The sequence below is a fragment of the Macrotis lagotis genome, chromosome 7 (genome assembly GCF_037893015.1).
Source record: "Macrotis lagotis isolate mMagLag1 chromosome 7, bilby.v1.9.chrom.fasta, whole genome shotgun sequence".
Classification (NCBI taxonomy): Eukaryota; Metazoa; Chordata; class Mammalia; order Peramelemorphia; family Peramelidae; genus Macrotis; species Macrotis lagotis.
Window position 1 is genome coordinate 102,322,452 of NC_133664.1, and position 26,766 is coordinate 102,349,217.

Here is a 26,766-nt window from a genome sequence, read left to right on the forward strand (position 1 = left end):
ACCATACACTCCACTTCTACCACTCCATCAGTAAGCGATAAGTTTGATGTGACTTTGGAGCATCCTTACTCTGAACAAGGAATCAGAACAATGTATATCTGTAATGTTCTGTGTATATGAAGCAGTATCTTTACAATGAAATAACACTGAGATGTCAAATACCTAGAATTTTAAGTATTTACCCTTCTGGTAAAAAGTGTTCATAACACCTTATAAAAGAAAGGAAACTTTTCAAACTGAAACTTAAGGACCTGAAAACAGGGTTATATTCTAAGGTATCTTCTGAAGCACAACTGTAATACTTCAATTTAATAGGATTGCATATTAAAATAACTGAAGTAGAAAAGAAATGTATAGAGAGATATACAGTATGTGTGTGTAATATGTGTGTGTGTGTGCACCTATAAAATATGCTGCCTACCAAAGTAATTATTATCTAACATTTCTTTTACTCCTCTAACTGCCAGCTCTGACCTTGTTTATCCTTGGAACTTCTGTTCTAGAGGCAGAAAGAGTATGTGTGGGCTGTGGGAGAACAGCAGGATTTCTGACTTCCTACAATGGTGTTGATTTTAATAGATGGGCCAGAGTGATGCCTTTCACACTTGCAGTAACTGGTTTGTTTTTTTTTCTTTTTCTTATACTTTTTCTTTAGAGCCTAATCAACCAAAACAGTTTAGTCCATACAAATGTAGTAGAGTTTTAGTTGAGGGGTTTTTTTGGGGGGGGAGGTTACCTTTTAAATTCAAACCTGACAGGAATTTGAAAGCATTTTCTAATACTCTATAAACAGAAAATAACTGACAAACCAAGAATAGTTAGAGAAATTATAAATGAAAACTGAACTACTGAAAAAGTCTTCACCACTTTAGAAAAGAGGTCTCTTCAGATCTTGGCTGAGCCAGTCTTAAAAGTTTCCCCAATTAAGCAAATGAGTCTGCTGTGACATGATTCGAAGAGGAGACCTAATCTCATTTCTCAATTACATAGAGAATTGAGTCAAATTTAAAAGAATATGAATCGGGGTTGGCTAGGTGGCACAGTGGATAGAGCACCAACCCTGGAGTCAGGAGTACCTGAGTTCAAATCCGATCTCACACACTTAATAATTAATTACCTAGCTGTGTGGCATTGGGCAAGCCACTTAACCCCATTTACCTCACAAAAGCCTAAAATAAATTAATTAATTAAATACTAAAAAAATATATGAATCATTCCATAATTGATAAATGGTCAAAGACTATGAACAGGAAGTTTTCAAAAAGAATAAATCAAACATATCTATATAATATGAAGAAATGCTTTAATTGCTATTGATTAGAGAAGTGAAATTTTAAACAACTCTGAGCCACCACCTCACACTTATCAGATTGGTTAATGACACAAAAAGAAAATGTCAAATGTTGGAGGGGATGGGACAAAAACAGGGAGACTAAGGTACCGCTGGTAGAGTTGTGAACTAAACCAACCATTCTAGATAACAATTTCAAACTATAAAATTGTGCATAAACTTTGACTCAGCAATACCACTGTAGAGATCAAAGAAAAGGGAAAAGGAGTTATATGTCTAGAATGAGTTTTTTCTTTGTATTGGCAAAGAATTGGAAATTGAGGGGATGCCCCTCAATGGGAGAACGATTGAACAAGTTGTGGTATAGGAATATGATGGAGTATTATTGTGCTCTAAGAAAAAATTATCAGGATGATTGCTGAAAAACCTAGGATCATTAATGCAAAGTGAAGAACCAAGAGAACATTGTACAGAGTAACAGCAATATTTTACCAAGATCAGTTGTGAATGACCTAGCTATTCTCAACAATACAATGATCCAAGATAATTTTGGAGGACCTGTGATGAAAAATACTATCTACTTCCAGAGAAAGAACTGATGGAGAATAAGTGCAAATTGAAGTATACTTTCTTAAAACTTTATTTTTCTTGGGTTTGTTTCTGTTTTGTGGTTTGCGGGTTTTTTTTTTTTTTTTGGTTTGTGTTTTCTTTCACAGCATGGTTAATATGGAAATATATGTTATATGCCAGCACAAGTATAATCTATATAAAATTGCTTTTCTTCTCAAAAGGGGGGGTAAGAAACAGAGAATGGGAGAGAATTTGGAATTCAATTTTTTAATGAATTGATAAAATTGCTTTTGCATGTAAAGGAAAAAAATATGAAAATAAAAAAGAGGTCTTACTCAGAGAATAAAGATACTTCCCATAATTGCCTTACTCATGTCTGAAATTCCACAAATAGAGATGCATTTGGTTTAATCTCCTCTAGTCTCCTACTTGTCAGATCCTTCTTGAAAATCTTAAACACATTAAATCTTATTAGTTACTTGTATTTCAATGAGAATTAATGGAACACATCCTTTCATCAAAAAAAATTTTTGATAGAATAAATGAGGATGCTTAGAGTGGCTATGTAAGAAAGCAACTTATAGGCATATTAGCTATCTGAGCAAGGTATTTAACAACTGCCTGCCTTGGTTTTCTCAACTGTAAGATAGTAATAATAATAGCACCTTCCTTCCAGTGTAGTTGTTGAGATCAAATGAAATAATATAGGTAAAGCACTTAGCATAATGCCTAATATAAATAGTAAATGGTAGTAGTAATTATGTTAGTAGGGTAGATAGTAGAAGAAGTAGTAGTAATAAATAGAAGTAGTAACAGTGGTATTAGTGGTGGTAGGAGTAGTAGTAGTAGTACTAGTAGTAGTACTGGTAGTGCTAGTAGTAGCAATGTTAAAAAAATAACTGAGGGCATTGAATTCAAATTCAATTTTGTGAAGGGTTATTCTTTATTCTTCCTAAATAATTTATTTTTACCTCAAAATTTTACTGATTTTTCTTGCATTTTATAAGCAATTGAATCATTCCCAGAAATTTTGAGATGGCTTAAAACATGCTGTTATAATCGTTGAGTGTATATATTCATGCTTTTACTATAAAGCTTTATTTCCTATAATTTGGGGAAAATGGCTTCTGACGATTGCATCATAATCCTAGTTTAGAAATCTTATTATGTGGTTAATTATGAAATTATACTTTATTTTCTGAGTGGTTCAGTACCAAGAAGTTTATATGACAATTAGTAGGTTAGGCTGCACTTTCAATTAGAAACACTGGGACCAGCTGTGACCCTTCTAAGCTATAATAAACTAAATCCCTGTTGCAGAGGTGGCTGTTTGGAAAGGATGAAAAAGTCTTACACAATTCAACAGGAGAATAAGGAAAAGTGATGACTTTTGATGAGGTTTAAAATATACTTTCTAAGACCAGAAGCAAAAAAGACTGCCAGTTTTTTCAGTAGTGAAGTCAATTGATAAATACTGATTCCACCACAGAGCAGCTAACATTTCTCTAGCACTTTAATGTTTGTAAACTACTTCATATGTACTATCTCATTTGAGCCTCCCAAGCTGGTGAAATAGATACTACTGATGCACTCCCTAAATTTATAGATGAGGAAATTTAAGCAGAAAGACATTGAACAACTAACTTGTTTAAACTCATATAATAAGAAATTGAATCAGGATTCAAACCCAAAACTCCTTGACTCCAAGTCCAATAAACTATTTCCTTTGACCAGATATAAATGCCCAGCAAATATTTACTGGGTTTGGAAATGAGATTTTGAATTTATATTGTAATTTAGTAAATATTTAATTAGATTTAAAATTTTAATTTAGTAAATATACCATTTACTAAAATTCTCCTGAAAAAGAGCTTATAATCTCCTGGCTCTTGTAATTCTTAGTGTTGTTTCATAACTGAGTGTGAAAATAAGCTCTTTCTTTGTAAATTTAAATGTTTATATTTGCTGATAATCATAACTCTGATCCTAATAGCTAACATTTATATAGATCTTTAAGATTTGCAGAATTCTTTGACACTCACAACAACCATATGAAGTAGAGGCAGATGAAGAAACTGAGGTTAGGAAGCATTGATTGTCTTTTCCAGGATTCCATTGCTAATAATAGTCGGATTCAAACCCAGATCTTTCTACCGTCTAATCCAGTACTCTATATTTCTCTCTTCCTGAAATAAATATCTTACAAATATATGTTAGACTTTAGAATCACCAAATTGTAAACTTGGTAATCTAGAATGAATGTTTGACTTTTAGAGTCATGAATTTTTACAGTATGAACTTGTTCTTCTTACTAATAATTTCTATTGTAAAGGAGTCTGATTTTCCTAGATCTCCTAGTAGGTTATTTTGTTTCATAATTTATTTGTATATTGAAATGACTGGTTTGTTAATAATTGCTAAATTCACATTTAAAAAAGAAAATTTTCAAAAGGAAGACATCAGTACCCCACTCAGACAGCTAGACAAATCAAAGATTACAGTGATGGGTCTTGAGTCAGAAAAACTGGAAATAAAATTCAGGCTCAGACACTTAACTGGTTGTGGGATCATGGACGAGTCACTTATTTACCTGTTCCTTCAGTTTGTAAAATGGTGATCATATCACTTTCCTCTCATGTTTGTTGTGAGAATAAAATGAGATAAAATTTGTAAAGTGTTTAATTAGCATAATGCCCAATATATTGTAGGCACCTTCTTCCTTCTTTCCCTCCTTCCTTCTTTCTCTCCTTCCCTCCTTCTTTCTCTTTCCTTCTTTCTTCTCTCCTTCCTTCTCTCCTTCCTTTCTTCTTTCTCTTTTACCTTCTTTCCCTCCTTCTCTACTTCATTCCTTATCAATAGAGTGAACAGTCTTGACTTCAGAGGGCTGTCCTCCTTTTATTAAAGATACAGAATAATATATAAAATTTCAGATATGGCCAGTATTCATATATGTTTTATTTAACTTACTGTTTGTAAGAGGGGGTTCTGTTGGGCATGGGGAAGTTCACTAAGAAGAGAAAGCGTAGTTCTGGGGTTTTATTTTTTTGTTGTTTTTTGTGGGGGGTTTTTTTTTTTAGGTTTTTACAAGGCAAATGGGGTTAAGTAGCTTGCCCAAGGCCACACGGCTAAGTAATTATTAGTGTCTGAGGCTGGATTTGAACTCAGGTACTCTTGACTCCAGGACCGGTGCTCTATCTACTGCGCCACCTAGCCACCCCTGAAAGCGTTTTTTTTAAAGCGAAAAACATATATATATATATATATATATATATATATATATATATATATATATATATATATATATAATCCTAAAAACAATGTTGGGGAACGGAGTGGAGCAGGAGTGAAATCTAAAGACTATTTTGATACTGCATGCATGTTATAATGAAGTAGTAATAGGAATGCAAAGAGAGTATATGCAAGAAATACACAAATAGTATTTACTTGACAGTTGATTAAGATTTAATATGAGGATGGCTAGGTGGCGCAATGGATAGAGCACCGGCCTTGGAGTCAGGAGTACCTGAGTTCAAATCTGACCTCAGACACTTAATAATTACCTAGCCATGTGGCTTTGAGCAAGCCACTTAATCCCATTGCCTTGCAAAAAAAAAAAAAAAGATTTAATATGAGATTAAAAAGTTAATGTTTTTCAAAATTATATTTTTGATACAAAAATATAAAAAGTGCTAACTGTAAAATGTTAACTATGAACATTTGATGATATGAGTGAAGCTCAGGAGTTCTTAATCTGTGGTTTATGAATTTTCCTGTATTTCAGGATAATCAGTTCCTTTTGTATCTTATGTATTTTATTTTATGGACTTAAAAATATTCATCAAAAAAGTTCAGAAAGGGATACAGCACATAGGCACACACACATTAAGAATCTCTGAATTAGGGGCGGCTAGGTGGCATAGTGGATAAAGCACCAGCCCTGGAGTCAGGAGTACCTGGGTTCAAATCCTGTCTCAGATATTTAATAATTACCTAGCTGTGTGGCCTTGGGAAAGCCACTTAACCCCGTTTGCCTTGCAAAAAAACCTAAAAAAAAAAAGAATCTCTGAATTAGCTTAAAAAAAATCTTCTGGATACAAAATACATTTTATTAAAAGTTATATTCAAAAAACTCATCATCATTATTATGACACTCTCTTCAATGCCTAGCCAGTCAACCAGTATATTCATACCTGATCAAAATACTATCAACATAGTAAAATGAGGATCAGGAAAAAGAAATTATTCTGCATGAAAACAGTTGGTCATTGTATTATTTCCTGCTATTTAAAAGGATTTTCCATCCATGTTGGCAAATAAATGAAACCAATATTATAAGTTATATAAAGAATAAAAAAAAAAGTAGTTGCCTCTCCATCCCCAATTTAATTAGAGCTGGACAGGATTATATAGATTAAAGGGAACCAGTGGGAAAGTGAAAGAAGGAATGCTAGGTGTAGATTATCTATACAAGATCTCTGTGTATGTCACACATTCAAGTATATATGTATGTGTGTATTAATATGTGTATAATCACAAACTCATGAGCTTGTGCATACACATACACACATAAAGACAGAGATAGAGATAGAGATAGAGATAGATAGAGATAGAGATAGATAGAGATAGAGATAGAGATAGAGATAGAGATAGAGATAGAGATAGAGATAGATAGAGATAGATAGAGATAGAGATAGAGATAGAGATAGAGATAGAGATAGAGATAGAGATAGAGATAGAGATAGAGGTAGAGGTAGAGGTAGAGGTAGAGGTAGAGGTAGAGGTAGAGGTAGAGGTAGAGGTAGAGGTAGAGGTAGAGGTAGAGGTAGAGGTAGAGGTAGAGGTAGAGGTAGAGGTAGAGGTAGAGGTAGAGATATCCACTGAGTTCTTTTAATTCAGAAAATAACCTTATTTTTCTGCTCCTGAAACAAGTACTCCATCCTAAGAAAATAAATTTTCTTTAGGGAAACAGGAACACTTACTTGAACATAGGAACTGATTCTATGGTGTATCAAAGAGGGTCATAGATCACGAGACTTACTAATATCTTAAATCTATGACCAGCAACATAATGCAGTGGAGATGAAAAGTCCCCCACACTACAACAGTTGTTCCTCTCCTGCAAATGATTCTGAAAGATAGAAGTTCTGAATCATTGGCCCCCTCTCACTTTCTTGTTTTTGAAATTATTACTTGGGGGAATTGAGTCTGATCTCATGGTAAGATAAGTTGATTAAATTACCCTCTAAAAGTAAACTGCTCTCTAAGTCAAGGCCAAACAACAAAAACAATAATAACTTTTTCTAAGATATGTTCACAGTGCTGACCAAGAATCAAATCACTATTTACTTAATGGGATCCATTGCCCAGGAGTTATGGATTGCAATAAAGGATTTTGAAGTTGGAAGTACTCTTAGTCCTAAACTAATCCTCTCATTTTATTTATTTTTAATTCAACCAATAGAGTTCTTCCATTAGTATATCAGTCGATAATAATTTATTAATGATATATGGCAGACATTATGTTAAATTCCAGGAATTCAAAGAGATGTAAGAGATATGAGGGAGAAAAAGGGCAAACAGCAGTGTATAAACAAGTTATATACAGGATAAATAGGATATAACCGACAGAAGGAAGGTATTAGAATGACAAAGTTGAGAAAGACTTCTTAGAAAAGGGAGGATTTTAGATTGGCTTTAAAGGAAGACAGGAGATACAGATAAGAACAAAGATCATTCCAGGCATGGGGAGAAAATGCTTTGAGTCTCTTTTTCATGAAATAGTAAGAAGCCAATGTTACTGAATGAAATATGTAGAGTGAATAAAGTGTAAGAAGACTAGAAAAGTAAGAAAGGGTTAGGATGTGAAGAATTTTGAATACCAAACATTTTGTATACAATTCTGGAAGTGATGAGAAACCAATGGAGTAGGGAAGTGATATGGTTGGACCTACATATTTTACAAAAATCCTAGATCATGACTTGGTCCCAGATCATTCCTTTTTTGATTATTTCCAATCAATTCCATATATCTCATGTTTATGCATTCTCCTTTATATATTATCTATCCAATTAGGATATGAGCTCCTTCACTGCATTGTCAGGTGGACACTTTTGGTAGATGCTTGTTGACTGACTAACTAACCCTAACCCAAGTTGAACATGAAAAAAGCTGATTAGATTGCCTTTGGGAAAGTGCAACATTCTTTTAATGATGAAATGAACCTCTACCTTTTAATTAAATAATTCTTCTTATATTGTGTGTCTGTGGGTCATGGAGGCTAAGGATCATCCAAAGAGCAACTGTAGATGTAAACAAGCTATACAGCACATCACTAACCAAAAATTACATAGCAGAAGCAGGCTAATTATCAAAGAAATACTAAAGGACAATGAAAGTGGAGGCCACTGAGTAGTACAATGGCCTTGGAATCAAAAGGATCTGAGTTCAAGTCTAACCTCAGACATTTATACTTAAGAGCTGTGTTTTCTCTCACAACCTGACTAATGTGAAAATGTTTTGTTTGACTATACATTATAATTTATTGAATTTCTAAATGGGTCTTCTAGAGATTACATTGAATTTCTAAATTGAATCTTCTAAATGGGACAGAAGGAAGGGAGAAAGGGAGAGAATCTGGAACTCAAAGTGTTTAAAAAATTAGTATTTAAAAGTATTTTTAAAATTTTTTAAAATTTTAAAGTATTTAAAAATTTTAAAAATAAAAGTATCTTAAAAATAAAATATTAAAAAATAATTTTTACTTGTAACTGGGAAAAATAAAATACTTAAAAAACAAACAAGCAAAAAGAAGATGATGAATGAATGGGTCATATGGCTAATTCAAGGGGATAACTGACATATAGCTCACATGTTTTCTTAGTATCTTTGTCATGTAAAGAGTATTTGAAAAAAGCACCTAACACATTAAAGTGATGAACCTGTGGAACAATATAGACCTGCATCTCACAGAATAAGCAAACTGGACTGTGATCATGACACAGTGGAGAGAATACCAAAAAATGAACAAATCATAGCTTCATTTAAATATTTTCCGCTTAACAAATACTTAAGCACCCCTCACAAGGCTAAGAACCAAGAATATGAAGAGCTTAAAAAAGAGGGAGAGAGAAATTATACTCTGTTCTCAAGAAACTTATATTCTATTGGATATGAGAAGAAATACATCCAGGTAGCAAGTGGATAGAGCATTGGCCCTGGAGTCAGCAGGACCTGAGTTCAAATTCGACCTCAAATACTTAATAATTACAGCTGTGCAACTATGGGCAAATGAATTAATAAAAGATAATTTGAAGGAGAGAAGATAGTACTTGAGCAGGGTCCTGAAAGAAAAAAAGATTCTGAGAGTTTCTAGAATCTCAGAGCTGGAGAGGGCTTTAGAAGCCATCTTGTCTACTTCTAGGACCTAAAAGAGAATACTTTCTGCTAAATACCTAGCAAGGAATCATCCTGTCACTCTTCAAAGACCGTCATCAAGGAGAAAACCCCTCCTCAGGAGAGACAACCTAGTTAACTTGGTAAGTCCCTCAATTTACAGATGAGAAAACTGATACTTAGAGATAGCAAATCTAAGGATGGACTTTAAATCCAGGGCTTCTAACTTTAAACTTAGAGCTTTGCTAAGTCCATTATATCATATTACTTATCAAATATGTCCAATGATATACTAAATTCAGTTTACTAAGATTGTCTCACCAAAATAAATTTATTTCTTTGAATGAGATTGTTGGATCTTAAATCGCTATTTGTTTTGTTTGAAAGTATTTTAAGCCACTTTTCTGGGAAAAGGGAAAAAAATACAAACATGCAAGAATCATTTTCTGTGAGTGTGAAGGAACTCCAGGGAGGTTATAAGCAATTAGTTAAGTAGGCCCTCAGAATCACAGGATTCAAATGCAGATAGCTCACAATGTCATGTCAAAAGTGTCTTTCAATATTTTGTTAAAAATTTGGAACATTATGTCGTTGAATACTCATTAGAGTCCTAGAAGAGAGCTCTGGGGAAATTCAATTCCTATATTTTGGACTTTTTTTGTTTGAACTTTTAACTAACCTATTTTTTCCCATTTCTTTTGCACTCCACTTAGATTCTGTTGCTGTAAGAGCTGGCATTTATACAGCTGTTTTCTTCCTTGATCTGCTGAATAAGGTCCTGATTATTTTCAAACAACTTTTGTAATTAGCTTTGAAGAAGCAAATTGCTATGTTATGTACTGTATATCTGTGATTACGATAAACTGTTCTTTTTTATCACACTGCAGTGTGGGCTTTAATTGGCAAGCTCCAGCAGTCTGGTGATCAATCCATGAACTCACTTCTACATGTTGGGTGAAAAAAAAAAATCAAGATTATGCACAAGCAACAGGGGGAGACCAATATTTTTTGCTGGCCTGGGGTTTAAAAAATTCTATCAAATCAAAAATCTCTGCACATATAATGGTGTGATTTCCCTGGAATCCTAGCAGAAAATCCCTAAGGCCCAGAGGTCATTAACAGGGCCTGTGCCTTTATAAATCTGTCCCTATGACTCCAATATGCTCCCTTTTCACCTCAGCCTCTTAAAACCTCTAGCTTCCTTTAAGCTTCAGATGAAGGTCCAAGAAGGAGTCCTCTCCTGATCCTCCAGTTGCTAACACCCTCCTCCAATTATCTTTCATTTACTTTGTTTTACTTTGTATTTATTTATGTACAAACTATTTCTTCCCCCAAAAGAATGAATACTCCTTGAAGGCAGGAACTGTATGATTTTTATCTGAATTCTAAATCTTAACAGTGATTGGCAAATAGTATTATAATCACTTATTAAAATTTTGCTGAGAGACTGGTACTTCTAGTTAAGATGGGAATGTGAAAGACCCTAAAGGAGTCAAATTCTTCCACAAACCCCTCAGCAAGCTCTAAAAAAGGTACCACAATGAATAATGAAAAGGAAGACTGAAGAGAGACAGCTATTCTACCATGACTTCAAAATGGACAGAGAAGATACACACAAGGGAGGCAGAAGTCAGATCAAGCTCCATTGATTGAGGTTGGAAACAGTGCTATCCCAGACTCCCTTCAATAAAGTCAATGAGTTCTCAGCCCTGGATGTCTGAAAACATTTGGGAACAAAGGCAGCTGTCACAGATTAATACATATGGAGGAAGCTACACGAAATTATGTCACAGTACTCTGAGACAAAGCAAGAAACATGAGGAGGTGGGGAGAAGCAGGGGGAGTGAATGGGGAAGAGGCACACAAGATACCTGAGATTTGTATCTGACTGGGACCTGTCAAGAGAACGACAAAGACAGACCCAACTTCTGATGAAATAGGAGACAGACAAGATGAGACTAAAGTCTGTGCTGGTCCACAGAAAGGTAGAAGTTGAAGCCAAAAATTGTGGGAATGCATAGGGACTAATCTCCTCCAATTACTCAATTCAGAATTGTAGCAACAGTAGCATCCTAACCAGGGATTCCAAGAGACAAAGAGGAGATGGGAGAGTATTCTTGGCATAGTGATTTATTTGTGCAATGGAAGAGAGGAGACAGACAGACATTCAGACCAGGAGATGGGGAGAGAAAGACAGGGATAGAAAGACAGAGAAACAGAGAAAGAGACAGACAGACAGACAGACAGACAAAGAAACAGAGAAAGAGAAAAAAATAGAGTGAAACAGAGAGAGAGAGAGCATTCTCATTGGTCCCTCCCTATCCTGTACTCACTCAGCCCTGAGATTTGGAGATGATGGCAAGTGGAATCAATTAGGAAAATCTGAGGTCAAATCTGGCCTCAGCTGCTTGCTAAACTGGGACATGCAGCATAAAAGAGAGAATAGCTGGAATCAATCAACTAAAATCTTCATAACTACCTTGAGTAAAGAAGTCATCATTATCCCAATTTTACAAGTGGGGAAACAAGTCCAGCACAAAATATTTTTGAAGTGACCTTCTCCAGGTCCCCTGGCTGGCATGGGACATAATAGGAACCTGAATCTGGGTCCTCTGACTGCAATCCTCTCTATTTCTTTGGGTTAGATGAAAGTTTCCAGCCTTGACTTCTAGAAACTAACTATAAAGATGGTTCCTGAAAAGGAACTGAAAGATTTCTTCTAGCTTCCTCCCACTCACAGCTGTCAGTTTATCAAATTATTAGCTCATTATGTTTTGGAAATGTCCCATTGTTTTTCATTTTATTTTGAATTCCATAAAGTAGGTACTGTATTTTATAGTCCCCTATCATGCCTGGCACAGTTTTGTACATCTAGGTGGGTAATTATGATGTAGTGAGCGAATTTATGAATATAGAATTAATAAGTTTTAATGGAGTAAGGAATACGCATAGCAGCTTCAGTCCCTCAGCAGACAGGGCCATGGGGTTCCGGGTAGATTAGAGGAGGAGTAAATAGCACACAAAAAAAAAGTTGGGTAATTTTACCTTGTGTTGCCAAGGCCCTGCCCTGAAACAAATGTTATTAATGATTCTCTTGGTTACTGCTGAATAACTCTCCAGGTTACTATTGAATGACTCTCCTAAATATTATAGTCAGACTTATTCCTGAAGATGCATTTTAGGTAAAACTGGGATGGGAATTGTTTGGGATCTAAAGTGTGAAATGCAGAACTTTATGGGAACTCCCTAGGATGAGAGCTTCAAGTTTCCCCTGTCTTATAATTCTCAAAATTGATTCTTCTTCCTAAATTGCTCATTGTGAAAGTTTTTAAGTACTTCTCCAAGGAAAAGAATGATTGTGAATTAGAACTCATTTTTAGACTATCACAATAAAAATTATTAATGAGCAGTTAATTTAAGAAACTTTCTAGAGGATTGCATGTATTTAAAATAGTCCCCCTCCCAGTCAGTTTAGGCAGAAAAAGAAAGGGAAGAAGAAAATTATTTAATCTATTTAATCTTGGAATTTAAAAAAACACAAATGATCCTTTCTTTTCACCCCATCACTCCCCCAGGGATGATTTCCTGAAGAAGTATTTAACAGGTGGAGCAGTGAAGAAAGTTCTGAACCTTAAGTTAGAAAGAGCTGAGTTCAAGTCACAGTAGCTTGTAAAATGGGAGTGATAATGATAACATCTATCTTCTAAGGGTGTGAAGATCATATGAGATATTTGGGAAAACACAACACTGTTTGGCACAGGTAGAAACTTAATATTTTTCCCTTCCTTCCTATAGAACCCTGATAATTTGTATATCATGTATATTGTCAATGCTAGTAATTTTTCTATCAAATGAAATATTATGATCTTGAAAATAATTGCATGTAAATATTTTTATAAATAAAAATAAATAGATTTTATTGTTGGTGTTGTTGTTGTTGTATTTGAATTATGGTTTAGACTTACGATTTCATTAGAAAACTCACTGGTATATAATTTTCCTAAAGCAATGCAATTCATTTCTCTTATTCCAATCCTTCATCCTAAAAATAGTACTTATCTCCAGACTAGCATTTTATGGGGCTTAAACTATGAGCCCATATTTCAAGTCTCAAAGCATTAAATGATCAAAATAGACAGACAGATAGACAGTGGCCAGGGGCAGATGGGTAGAATAATAGATAAAGTGCTGGGTCTGGAATCAGGCAAACTCATTTTCCGGAATCTAAATCTGGCCTCTGTAACCTCAAACAAGATACTTAACCTTGTTTGCCTCGGTTTGTTCATATGTAAAATAAGCTGAAGAAGAAAATGGCACTCTAGTATATTTACCAAGAAAATCACAGAATGGGATCATGAAGAGTTGGACTTGATTGAAAATAACTAAACAACATAAAGATGGTTCTAGAATGTACATCCCATAGGAACTGTTCCAAACCTACTCCTTCTATCTCTTATAATTTCTATCTTCCTTTAAAACTCTGTTCAGATACTGCTACCTATGAAAGGTCTTTCCTGATCTCCATGTCCCCTATTGTCATTCCCTTTATTATTCTTGTCATAGTGTAGCTTGGCTTATGGGGACCAGTCCTTAAAATCAGCACAAATATTTCTTGCCTAGACCCAATCCAAATGTTCACATGGAAGTTTATAGTAAGCTTCCTTCCAGTCATGACTGAGAGGTCTGTAATGGGAGATAAAAATAAAGACTGAGTGAGTGTTCCCCAGAGCCAAAGTTGGTGAGCCAGAAATCTAAAAAAACAGACAATCCACTCATCTCTGTATCTCTCTGTGTACATATATATGTTTCTCTTTGATTCTCTCTTGTCTCTGTGTCTGTCTCTCTGTGTTTCTATACAAATGTCTTTGTGTCTGTTTGTCTATCTCACTGTCTAACTTTCGCTTCAAAGCAGAAGGTCTGTTTTAGTCTGAAACCCAGGTTTGGAAAGAATGACTTCCCTATCTCACACCCAGACACCACTTAATGGTGAATACATTGAAACTTCAATCTTTGTGTTTGCTCTAACTTAATCTTAGGTGAAGGAGTATTCTGAAACTGTATAGTCCAGGTAATGACTTTATCAAGTTCAGATGATCTCAGAAACTCACATGGTGGTGGTATCTCTGCAATAGTAGTAGTGCCCATCAGAGCTAGTAGTATAGTCTACTAGAAAGATGGTAATGCAGTCTACTAAAAAGATAGTAACAATGAAAATATCTGCAGTGGGTGAGAGGAGACACACTAAGGATGCAACAATCCCTAATAAAAGACTGTTATAGAGATCATGACCCTTCATGGCAGGAAAAAAAAAAAGGATTCTAGAAAGGTAATGACCTTCAGAGCCCAGCAGAATTAGCTAAATAAATCTACTTTCTCAACCAAGAATGATCTCCCTAACCCCCCTGAAGTCTGTATCCTGATTTGGGCAACTCAATTAAATAGGATTCTTAAAATTTACCAGTGTGTATTTACTCGTGATTTATTTTTCCATAATTTTCACCTTCTGGCAACTCATCTTCTGACAGTGTCACTTGACACAGTTTACCAGTGATAGTCATTCTTCTCCCAATTTCCCTAACATTGCTGTTTCTGGTTTTTCCTGTTACATCTCTGATACCTACGTCTCTATCTCTTTCACTAGTTCTTGCTTTTACATTCTAACTATGATATTTCCTCAACGTTCTGTCTTGGCCTGTGCTCTTTGCTTCCTACATCATTATCCTGTGTATTTTATTCCACCCTGTCACCACAAACTCAATTATGACTTCCATTCTATATGACTTATAAATCTCTATTTCTAATCATACTCTTTTCCATATTTCTATTTTCCTGATGAACATTTCACATCTAGATCCCAGTCACCTCATACTCCACGAATCCAAAATTAAAATAGTTTTCTTTCCCAATCCATACTACAATAAGAATTCCAGTTCTCTTACTCCCTGTATGGTCTTGGACAAGTCATTTAAATTCTCTGGGCTTCCAAGTCCTCATCTATAAAATGGAGAAGTTGGATTGGATGTCCTTGAAATATCCTTCAACTCAAAAATTATATGACCTTCAACCATGATTCAAAAAGACTGATGATGAAAAATACTATCCTCCTAATAGAGAAATGATGGACTAAATATGAAGAATGATACACATTTTTGTACATGACCAATGTTCAAACTCTTTTTTTGACAACATATTTGTTAGAGGTTTTGATTCTTAGGTCACGTAGATAGTGCAGTGTATAGAGCACTAGTTTTGGAGTCAGGAGGATCTGAGTTCAAATCAGACTTCAGACAAATGATATTTTTTTTTTTGCAAGACAAAGAGTTAAGTGGCTTGCCCAAGGCCACACAGCTAGGTAATTAGTAAGTGTCTGAGACCAGATTTGAACCCAGGTCCTCCTGACTCCAGGGTGGGTGCTTTATCCACTGCACCACCTAGCCACCCCAGACAGTTGATATTAATAGACTGTGTGACCTTAGACAAATCACAACCTCATTGCCTTACAAAAACTAAAAAAAAAAAAAAAAGTTTTGATCTTCTTTCTCCAAGGTTGTAAAAGAGAGAGTAAGCAAATGTTTGTTGACTGGAGAAAAACTTTTTTAAAAAAAATCTTATAATCTTATCTTGCCTAACCACCAAATAAATTTATCCCCTTGATTCTTCTGGATAAACTAAAAAATGTTTTCACCAGCCTATAATGTAACTTTACTTCTTCTCCCTCTATCATCTAGTTTGTCATCTAGTTTTAGTGATTTTTGTTTCCCAGGTTCCCTTTGATTCTTTTTTTTAAAATTAATTAATTTATTTATTTATTCATTTATTCATTTATTTATTTAAGTTACAAAATTTCCTTCCACCCTCCTTTCCCACCCCCATCCCCTCAGAGGTGAACAGTCAGGTTAGCACTGTACATACATATTTTGGATAAACATGTTTACATATTAGTCATTTTCAGAATGAGGAATTAGGATTAAGGAAAAGAGATACATAAGAGATCATTTTTATAAAATGTTCATCAGATTCTGAAGGGTTGTTTTGTTGTTTTGTTTTTCTTCCTCTGGATGGGGATAACAGAGTCCATAGCCAGTCTAATACAGTTGTCCTACCTCTCTGAAGTGCTGAGAGGAGCTGCTTCCATTAAGGTTGCTCATCTCACAATGTTGTTCATATGTACACTATTCTCTTTGTTCTGCTTCCTTCTCTCAGTATCAGATTCTGTAAGGCATTCCCTGGTTCTCTAGAGTCTGACTATTTATGACTTCTTATAGGACAATAATATTCCATAGTATTCATGTACTATAACTTGTTTTGTCATTCCCCAATTGATGGGCATCCCCTCAATTTCCAATTCTTTGCCACTACAAAAAAAGAGTTGATATAAATATTTTGGAATATATAGGACTTTTCCCATTTTTTATAACTTCTTCTGGATAAAGACCTAGAATTGAAATTGCTTGGTCAAAGGGTATGAACAGTTTTATTGTTCTTTGAGCATTAGTCCATATTGCTCTCCAGAATGGTTGGATCCATTCACAACTCCACCAATAATGCATCAATGTCCCAGTCCTCCCACCACCTCTCCAAAACTGATCATTTCCCCTTTTTCTCATTTTGGTCAATCTGATAGGTGTGGTTCCCTTCGATTCTAACACTTCTATTCATTTGGTCATTGAAAGTTTCCCCATTTAAATTTACTACACATTGTCTTTTATAAGCTTACATCTTTTCTAAAGAAGGATATTCAAAACTTTTTATAATGACTTTTGATAGATCTCAGCTCATTTTTTCAATATAAGCAATGTTCATCTGTACTTCAAAGTGTGTTCCTTTAAATCAGGGCATGAGAATCTATTTGTGTTCTTACCTTATCAGCAGTCCTTGTACAACTTAACTTGGCTCTGCAGTCTCTGCATTATTCTGCATGTATTCTCTCTTTTTATTAGTCTTAGTTGGGAATACAGAATCTCAAACTAGTCAAACCTCTCTGATTTGAGCTAATTGGCAGGTAGGGAAGAGACAATCTGAATTCATTAAAAGTGTGATTTTTATGATTTTTTAAAAGAATCAATATCTCATTTATCAATAATAGTATGCATTTGCATAAGGTAATTCATGTGCCAAAATCTTTTACAATTTAAATAAGTTAATTATGGCCCATATAGCCATTTTATACCATTAATTTGCTTAATTCTTTTCTCTACAGAGGGTATAAAAGCAAACCTAAACCAAGTCTAACATGAATTGTCGCAAATTCTTAAATTTATGTTTTACTAAAATTATATCCTACATTAAATCAATTTTGAATACTTTGTTGACATTTAAGGGATTTATTATAGTTTTTTGATAAAAGAAATTTCTTGTTATGGGTTAGTCTTTTGTTTTGCTTGTTTCAAAAGATCCTAACAAGGTTATAATCCCATTAAGGGGAAAAACGATACTCAATTTAATAGATATACACACACACACACAACCCACAAAGGAAAATACTTGTAAAAATTCTTAATGGGAAGTCATAACAATGGTGAAAAGGGTAAGAATCATTTAAGAAAAATCATAGATATGGAAATAAATATAACTATGTATAGTAATAAAGTCCAATTGTAGCTCAGAACTAAATTTGTTTTTTATTTTTTTCCTGATCTGCACTTAATTACAGATGTGCAGTGACTTCAGAAATGTAAATGAAAGAACAACACTAAAATAAAACTTGAAATGTGCTTCTGTTAAGTAAAAATGATCATGTTTAGTGCTAAATGAGCGATAGGAAAAGGTATCTCCCTAACTTCTTTGCAGATGTGGGAGAATATGGGTGAAGAATACTATATAGAATGTTAGATTCTTTTCCCCTGTATGTTGGTTCATTATGTTAACCTCTTTTTTTTATCAGTCAATTCTTTTCTCTAAGAGCCATTTTATGGGAGGGGAAGATAGAGGAAAAAATTAGAAAAAACAGTTGATATGAAATCAAATCTATCAATAAACATCTTTAAATCTACCAATTAATTCTGCTATGGTCATTGACCTGACAGATGGCTCATATCTCCCCATTTCTAGATACTGGTAATGACATTATCTTCACATGATATTTATTCCATGTCATTTCCTGAGTGAATATCTATCTATTTTTTGATATATTGCTAGCATTTTGGACTTTAGGTGGAGATCTGAAAAGCTATCAATTTAAAATATCAAGAGAAAACTATCAAGGTGGTGCTATAGGGTTAACATTACAATCATTGGCAAGGAATAAGTGCATTGCTGTCCTCATCCAGTTTGAACTAATATGCTGAGAGATTCCTAAGGAAATCTCTCAGTCCTGAGTTCTTGCTATCAGTTTGAAGATATAAATGGACTAATGGCTCATTTTATTTTTTTTAAAGAAATGCTATTAATGCCTTTTGTCTTCTCATCTAGTTATTTGTAGACTGTCATTTCTCCCTCAAATGATTGCTCTGACTCTTAAATAAAACTTTCCAAAAAACAGAAGGAAGTGCTTATTTTTTCTCTGGGGAAAGATTCATCATTAGAATTACTTGACATTCAATTTAATTTTAGTAATCAAAATCTATTTTTGGATGGAATAGAAGACAATTTTGAATAAGCAAAATAGGGTCAGATGATGGAAGAATGAGAATGTTAGGCTACATTAGGAATCAATTGGGTTAATTGAATTAAGAGGCTAAAAACGATGGAAGATGTGTGTGTGAAGAAAACTATGAACTTAATACAAGTCCCAGAGATGTCATGAATGTATACAGCAACTACTGATTTATGCTGGCACTTGGCAAGGTTGAAGATAAGGAGATGTTCACAGTTGATAGATATCACCCTTGAGCAAATGTTAAGTGCATCTTGCTTAATGGGAACTGTGACATTTCTGTCACTTTAAAAGGAGTTGGGATTTCAAGGCAAGTCCAAGAGAGGTTTTTAAATTCCTCTATGGTGCTATGCCTCCCCTCTGGTAACTGATACCAAATGATTAGTGATGTCTAATTAGGATAGTATAGTCATGGCAAGTTAGACTATCTGAGGCCCAGAAAACTGAGAACAACGGGAATTAATCATTCAGTTCTCAAATGCTCTGAAACTGTGCATGCACAAACACATTCATTTACAACAAAACATATTTTAATTTTATATCATTTTATCAAACCATAGCATTTTTAATTTTTATATGCTGTGCACTATAGTAGATAGAATGCTATAGTTGGATTCAAGATGATGAACTCAAATCTTGCCTCAAACAAACACTTTTGTTAACTTCTATCTGCTTCCATTTCTTCATCTATAAAATGGAGACAAGAATAGCACCTCCTTTCTAGAGTTTTGAGGATGAAATGAGATGATATATGCATAGTGTTTCCAAACTTTAAAGTATGATATAAGTATCAGTTATTATTATTATAATTAAAAATTATGAAATTTTCTGATAAAGGAATGTAGTTCTACCAACATCCTCTTCAGGTGTGTTATCAAAGCATAGAAGAGCCCTTGAAGGCTCGAAGGCTAAGCCACTCGAACACAGTACCTGCTAGGGCCTATCAAGATGGAAAGACTTGGACTGTGGATTGAAGAAAGAGTGAATATAGCTAAATTTGGACAAGTTCACCACCAAAAGACTAGCTACTGAGAATCAGTTGGTTTTGGTTACTTAATGCTCAAAATACAGCAATTAAATCTTTTAAGCTATCAAGAGAGCAGTACAATATTACAAAAAAAAAAAGAAAGAAAGAAACCTGCTAATGACATTGGGCCTTTTTATCTCTAACTTACCAGTTTTTGTTTCTTTAACTACTGGTTAGTTTATTTTTCTTCCACCACCATGCTGTTAAAAGGTCATTTTCATAGCTGGTGTCCCCATTTGTTTCAGACTATAAGATGGTATTTAGACTATAGGTAATAATTGCTTCCTTTTCAGCTATTCATTTTTAGAGTGAGTCTCGAATATAAAATTGAGAGGCAATGTAACTGTACAATAGGTATCCTGGACATGGAGTTAGATCACTTGAATTTGAATCCCATCCTAGGTACTAATTAGCTGTGTGACTATGGGCAAGTCCCAGAAATTCAACACCTCAGGTTCCAAAGGTGAAAAATAGAGACAATAATACTTATACTACCAAGGAAATTGCTCTTCTAGTTAAATTTCATAAAAATTGTCTTAATGAGAGCATTTTGAAAATCTTAACAGCACTTTCTAAATGTGTGTTTGTAAAAAATAGTTGCTTTTTTAAGCTTCAAGAAACTTAATAAAGACTTTCCAAAGTCTTCCAAAGAATGGTAGTTCTTTAACTTTTTTTATTTTCTCCTTAGTTCTGAATTTATTTATAGGATATAGCCATAATGTAACTATGTAACCTGTGAGCTATTTCTTTTTTTAAATAGATTTTTATTCATTTTTTTTGTTTTTACATCACCTATATTACACCCTATTCCCAGGAATTTCTAATTGATGCATTACAGCTCCTACCAACTTATTTCTTAAAGCATCCAGTTCTTTTTGAACCATCTGAAACTGAACACAGATCAAAAAAGATAAATGTCTTTTTCCTTCCCCACAGAGATGGTGATGAAATCACTTTAAATTTTTCCTTCAAAAACCTGTACCAGAAATGCTCTAAGCTTAGATTTATAACTGTAAACTCTATAAAAGAAGGCAGGCTATACAAAAAGACAGCTTGTAAAAGTTTAAGCTCTTACCAGCAACTCAACTGCCAAGAAAATTGCCATTGTATTTAAATTGCAAGTAATCCATAGCCTAGCAACAAGCAAAGATATATGTTGTAGTAGGGGGAAGCTTCTTTCTTTTTCTTTTAAGTAGTATAAAAAGTTACTATGTTTGTGATTTGGAAAAGTCAATCATATGGATTTTGTATATTTTTATTGAGACATAGTCATATAACATTTTCCACTCCTTCTTTCTGCCATATATGTTAAATTGTATGGTTAAGAATTGAATACTATAAGCAAATTGGAAAATCAAGGACTAGTTTACCTGTCAGATGTATGGAAAGGGGAGCAGTTTATGACTAAGGAAGAGATGGAGAACATCACCAAAAACAAACTAGGTGATTTTGATTACATTAAATTAAAAAGCTTTTGCACAGATAAAACCACTGCAACCAAGATCAAAAGAAATGTAGTAAATTGGGAAACAATCTTTACAACTAATGATTCTGACAAAGGACTCATTTCTAAAATATACAGAGAACTGAGTCATATTTAAAAAAAAACTATTCCCCAATTGACAAATGGTCAAAGGATATGCAAAGGCAATTTACAGATAAAGAGATTAAAGCAATCTATAGCCATATGAAAAATTGCTCTAAATCATTCATTATTAGAGAAATCCAAATCAAAACTTCTCTGAGGTACCACCTCACACCTCTCAGATTGGCCAATATGACCAGAAAGGATAATGATTGTTGTTGGAAGGGTTGTGGGAAATCTGGGACACTGTTACTCTGTTGGTGGAGCTGTGAACTCATCCAACCTTTCTGGAGAGAAATTTGGAACTACGCCCAAAGGGCAACAAAAATGAGCATACCCTTTGATCCAGCAATACCACTACTGGGTCTATACCCTGAACAGATGATGAAAAAGGGTAAAAACATCACTTGTACAAAAAATATTCATAGTAGTCCTGTTTGTGGTGGCAAAAAATTGGAAATCAAGTAAATGTCCTTCCATTGGGGAATGGCTTAGCAAACTGTGATATATGTATGTCATGGAACACTATTGTTTTATTAGGAACCAGGAGGGATGGGAATTCAGGGAATTCTGGAGGTATTTGGATGAACTGATGCTGAGTGAGATGAGCAGAACCAGAAAAACACTGTACACCCTGACAGAAACATGGGGGTGATGTTCAACCTTGATGGACTTGCTCATTCCATCAGTGCAACAACCAGGGACAATTTGGGGCTGTCTGCAATGGAGAATACCATCTTTATCCAGATAAAGAACCATGGAGTTTGAGCAAATTTCAAGAACTATTCCCTTTAATTTAGAAAAAAACAGATATCATTGTCTGATCTTGCTATCTCTTATACTTTTTGTTTCTTCCTTAAGGATGTGATTTCTCTCTCATCACACTCAATTTGGATCAATGTACAACATGAAAACAAAATAAAGACTAACAGATTGCTTTCCATTGGGGGGGAGGAGTAAGATTGGGAGAAAAATTGTAAAACTCAAAACTCAAATAAAAAAAATAATTGAAGCATTATATTCACATGATTTGGATTCAGTCTTGGATGTTTCTCACTAAACATCCTCTTTCTGGCTTTTGCCTTCATCTGAAATTTTTCCTCTGGGAACAATAGAATTTGTCCTAATGGCCCTGAGAAGAGAAATGGATCTTCAATGCCCTTGCAAACATTCAAAATAGCAGTACATTGACTATGGGACAAGCTGAATTTCAGTTGACTGAAAGATCTACAGATCTATCCATGAATCCACAATCTACAAAAATACCCATAAATCCACAAAGCATTACTCCTTCCCTCTCTATTGGAATACCATTCTTGAGTGCATCAACTGCTCTGACCCCATACTGCAAAAGAGAAAAAACAATAAGTTCTTCTGACCTGTACTACACACATATAATCCTACTCCCCTTATCCCCACTAAGGAAAAGAATTAAAAGTACCCTTTTTTCATGGACCTGCCTGATCCATTTATCTCATAGTAGCTTTAAAAAGATAAGGTTTATTTTGATTCATTCATATTATGACGCCATGATATTCCTTGGAACTACTTCCTATTTGATCATGTGGTTTCATTGGATCCTTTTACCTTAGAGATCAAGTCTGAAATTTTGTCTGTGTCTCTTAGCTCTGCTTTTCTCATTCTTCTACATGTCTCTACACTCCCCTTTTAAAACTATATCCAACTCAGACAATGTAAAAGACAGAGCATAACACATAACACATTAATAAATGTTTATTAATTAACTGATTAGTGTTGAAAAATATGAATTTTTGTTTCAAGAGATTGAAGTAAGTAAAAGTACTTGCATTTTTCCAAATATAAATCAATCAGAGCACTCAGTCCATGGAAGGTAAGGGAGTGGAGGGAGACTGCTGAGGTCTGTCTTCTTTCCCTGTGACAGGACTCTGGAGATTTAACCATATTCAGACCCTGGTCTCAGTCCGGGCCCCCCATAGAGCAGCCCCCCCCCCACAGCCCCTGGCCAAAGGGGTGCACTGGTGGTCATTCAACAGATCAGGGGAGCAGTCAGAGCCTTACATACTGAGGTCCTTGTAGGGGTGTTCCAATAACACTCAAAAGCTCAGGAAGCACCCCAAAACCAGGCACAGACTGGGGAAATGAGTAAACAGGAAAAAAAAAAGGAACCTGACCATAAACAATTACTTTGGTCCCATGGAGGATCAAAATACTCAATCTGAAGATGATGAAGTCCAAGTTGCTGCAGATAAAGACTCCAAAGAAATATAGAAGTTGGGCTCAGGCTATGACAGATCAAAAAAAAGATTTTGAAAAATCAAATAAGAGAGATAGAAGAAATATTGGGGGGGGGGAGAAAGAGATGCAGGAAAAACATGAAAACAAAGTCAGCAGCTTAGTCCAGGAGATCCAAAAAAAATGTTGAAAAAAAATAACATGTTAAAAACCAGCTTAGGTCAAATGGATAAAAGGTTTTAAAAAACAGAATTGGACAGATGGAAAAGGAGATAAGAAAGCTCACTGAGGAAAACAAATCCTTCTGATGTAGAATGGAGCTAAAGAAAGCTGATGATTTTGTGAGAACTCAAGACACAATAATTCAACACCTAAAGAAAGAAAAACTAGAAGATAATGTGAAATATCTCATTGAAAACTGATGTGGAAAACATCTAGAAAAGATAATTTAAAATTATTGGGCTACCTGAAAGTCATGATCAGGAAAAGAGCCTTGACTTTATTTTTAAAGAATTTCTGTAGGAAAATTGCCCTGATATCCTAGAAGCAGAGGGTAAAATAGAAATTGAGTGAATCCATCTATCTCCCCCAGAAAGAGATTCAAAAAAAAACCCCAGTAATATTATAGCCAAGATCCAGAATTCCCAAGTCAAAGAGAAAATATTACAAGCAGTTAGAAGGACACAATTCAAATATCATGAAGCTGCAATCAGGATTACCCAGGATTTAGCAACATTTACATTAAGGGCTCGTAAGGATTGGAAATAGTATTCCAGAAGGCAAAAGAGCTTGGAATGCAACTGAGAATGAACTCTCCAGCTAAACTGAACATCCTCTTCCAGGGGAAAAGATGGAATGAATTTCCATTTCAATGAAACAGGGTAATTTCAAGTGTTCCTGTTGAAATGACCAGAACTGAACAGAAAGTTTGATCTTCAAGACAGGACTCAGGTGAATCACTTTGCTCTGATTGTGGGCTTAGTTTATTGCCTGTTTGTAACATCTATCATATATACAAATGTATGTATATATATATATATATATATATATATATATATATATATATATATACACATATGTATATATATAAATATCATTGCCTGTTTTCAGTAACTATAATGTATTCTATGTGTGTATGCATACCTGTATTTATAAGTATATGTACATACATGTATATATATATATATATATACATATATATTAACAACTAGATCTATGGGGTGTCTATATAACTGCATTTTATACTCTAGATAGCCAATATTCTTTTTTAAAAATTTTTTCCATATTCTTCAAACATTTGGTTTTTACTTGTGTTTATTATAGTTTCCTTTTAGGTGGCTCTACAGTGTTTGGAGGAAACATAATTCAATCTTCAAATAGCGGTATCTGAAAGATCTTACTATCTGAGTATGTTTTTTGAGAATGACAAAAACTGTTGGCAAGCATCCAGCTCCCTGTTTTGAGTCTTGCTTGACATTAAGAATCAATATCTCTGTTTTATGCCTCAGTTAACATTAGTAATCAGAAGGTCATTGAACAAAATTATACATTGTTGAATCCAACAAGGAATCTTTCTAATCATAAGATATGCATGGAACATACCTTGTTGAAGGGAGGCTTTTGAGAGTACATTTTTGCTCTACTAAATCAAATGCTTTTAAAAGTCAAAAATAATAAGCACAATAGGACTTTATATTCTCTGCAACTTGCAGTTAGTTGTATGATTTTAAAGGTGTAATCTTCTATAGAATATATATACATATATATGTATATATATATATATATATATATAAATGCTTTGAGTTCTTCTTACCCTTCCTCACACAACACTGCCAAGTTCTTTGTAGAAACTGTTTGAGTGAGAACGGGGAGGCTAGGTGACGTAGTGGATAAAGCACCGGCCCTGAAGTCAGGAGTACCTGGGTTCAAATCCGGTCTCAGACACTTAATAATTACCTACCTGTGTGGCCTTGGGCAAGCCACTTAACCCTGTTTGCCTTGCAAAAACCTTTAAAAAAATGTTTGAGTGATATACATTTCAAGTGCTATGTAGAAACTGTTTGAGTGATATACATTCCCTTTGGGTCACATGCCAGCAAGCTGGTGGATAATGTGGATATTACTGATCAAAACAGGGGTTGGTGATATGCAGTGGCATGAGAAGGCAGTTTATACTATTTAAATATGTGCATCTTGTTAACTTCATTTCCTAGTTCCTACGCAAGAGCTCCTCAGAAGCATATCAGGGCTGTTTGTGAGAAGGAAAAGAACAATACAAAAAGGAAAGCTGTAAGATGAGCCAAGAAAATTGAAGCCAGACAAAGAAAAGTCAAGATAACAAATTTTAACTGTTTTAAAGTCAAGAAGGCCAAAAATTGAGAAACAGAATTATACAGGACAAAATGAAAAAGCTCCAAATGGCATTTATCCACAAGGGGTCTTCTAAAAAGGGAGCTGCCTAGAGGGCACTTGCCTCAAAGGTCTCTGCCAAGAAGATTCCCTCTAAGAAGACTGAGAGCTAGAAGGCAGCCCCAGGCCAGAAGGTCCCAGCTAAGAAGGAATCGGCTCAGAAAGAATAAAAGGGACCTGCTCAGAAAGCACTAGTTCAGAAGGTTCCAACCCAGAAAGCAGTTGCTCCAAAGACCAAAAAAATAAGACTGTCAAAAATCAAATGAAAATAATTTTATACAAAAATGTTTTATATTGTTTGTTTTATAAAAGAACTGAAACTTTCCAATACTCTTCCCACCTTTGTCCCTATAGAAATCTCATAACAACAATAACAAAAGTTAATGAAAACAAATGAACAAAAAGACCACATTTGATCTTATATGCAGAATTCCATATGCTTAGCATACCATTTTTCTACTGAGAGTAGTAATTATTTTTCATCATTAGCCCACTTGAATCAAGATTGTTCATTAATTAATCTGAATCAATGTTTTAGCATTGTTTTCTTTACATTATTGTAGTCAGTATGTATATTATTGTTTTGTTTCTCTTTTCTTTGTATTAGTCTCTTTTTCATAAAATTCATTTTTCTTAATGTACAAGAACATTGCATTATAGTCACATGCCATGATTTGCTTAG

General features: G+C 34.5%; 1 pseudogene; it reads left to right on the plus strand.

The window, feature by feature from the left end:
- Positions 1–26,350, plus strand: part of LOC141494093 (uncharacterized) — a 67,640-nt pseudogene extending 41,290 nt beyond the window's left edge.
- The last annotated feature ends 416 nt before the right edge of the window (positions 26,351–26,766 follow it).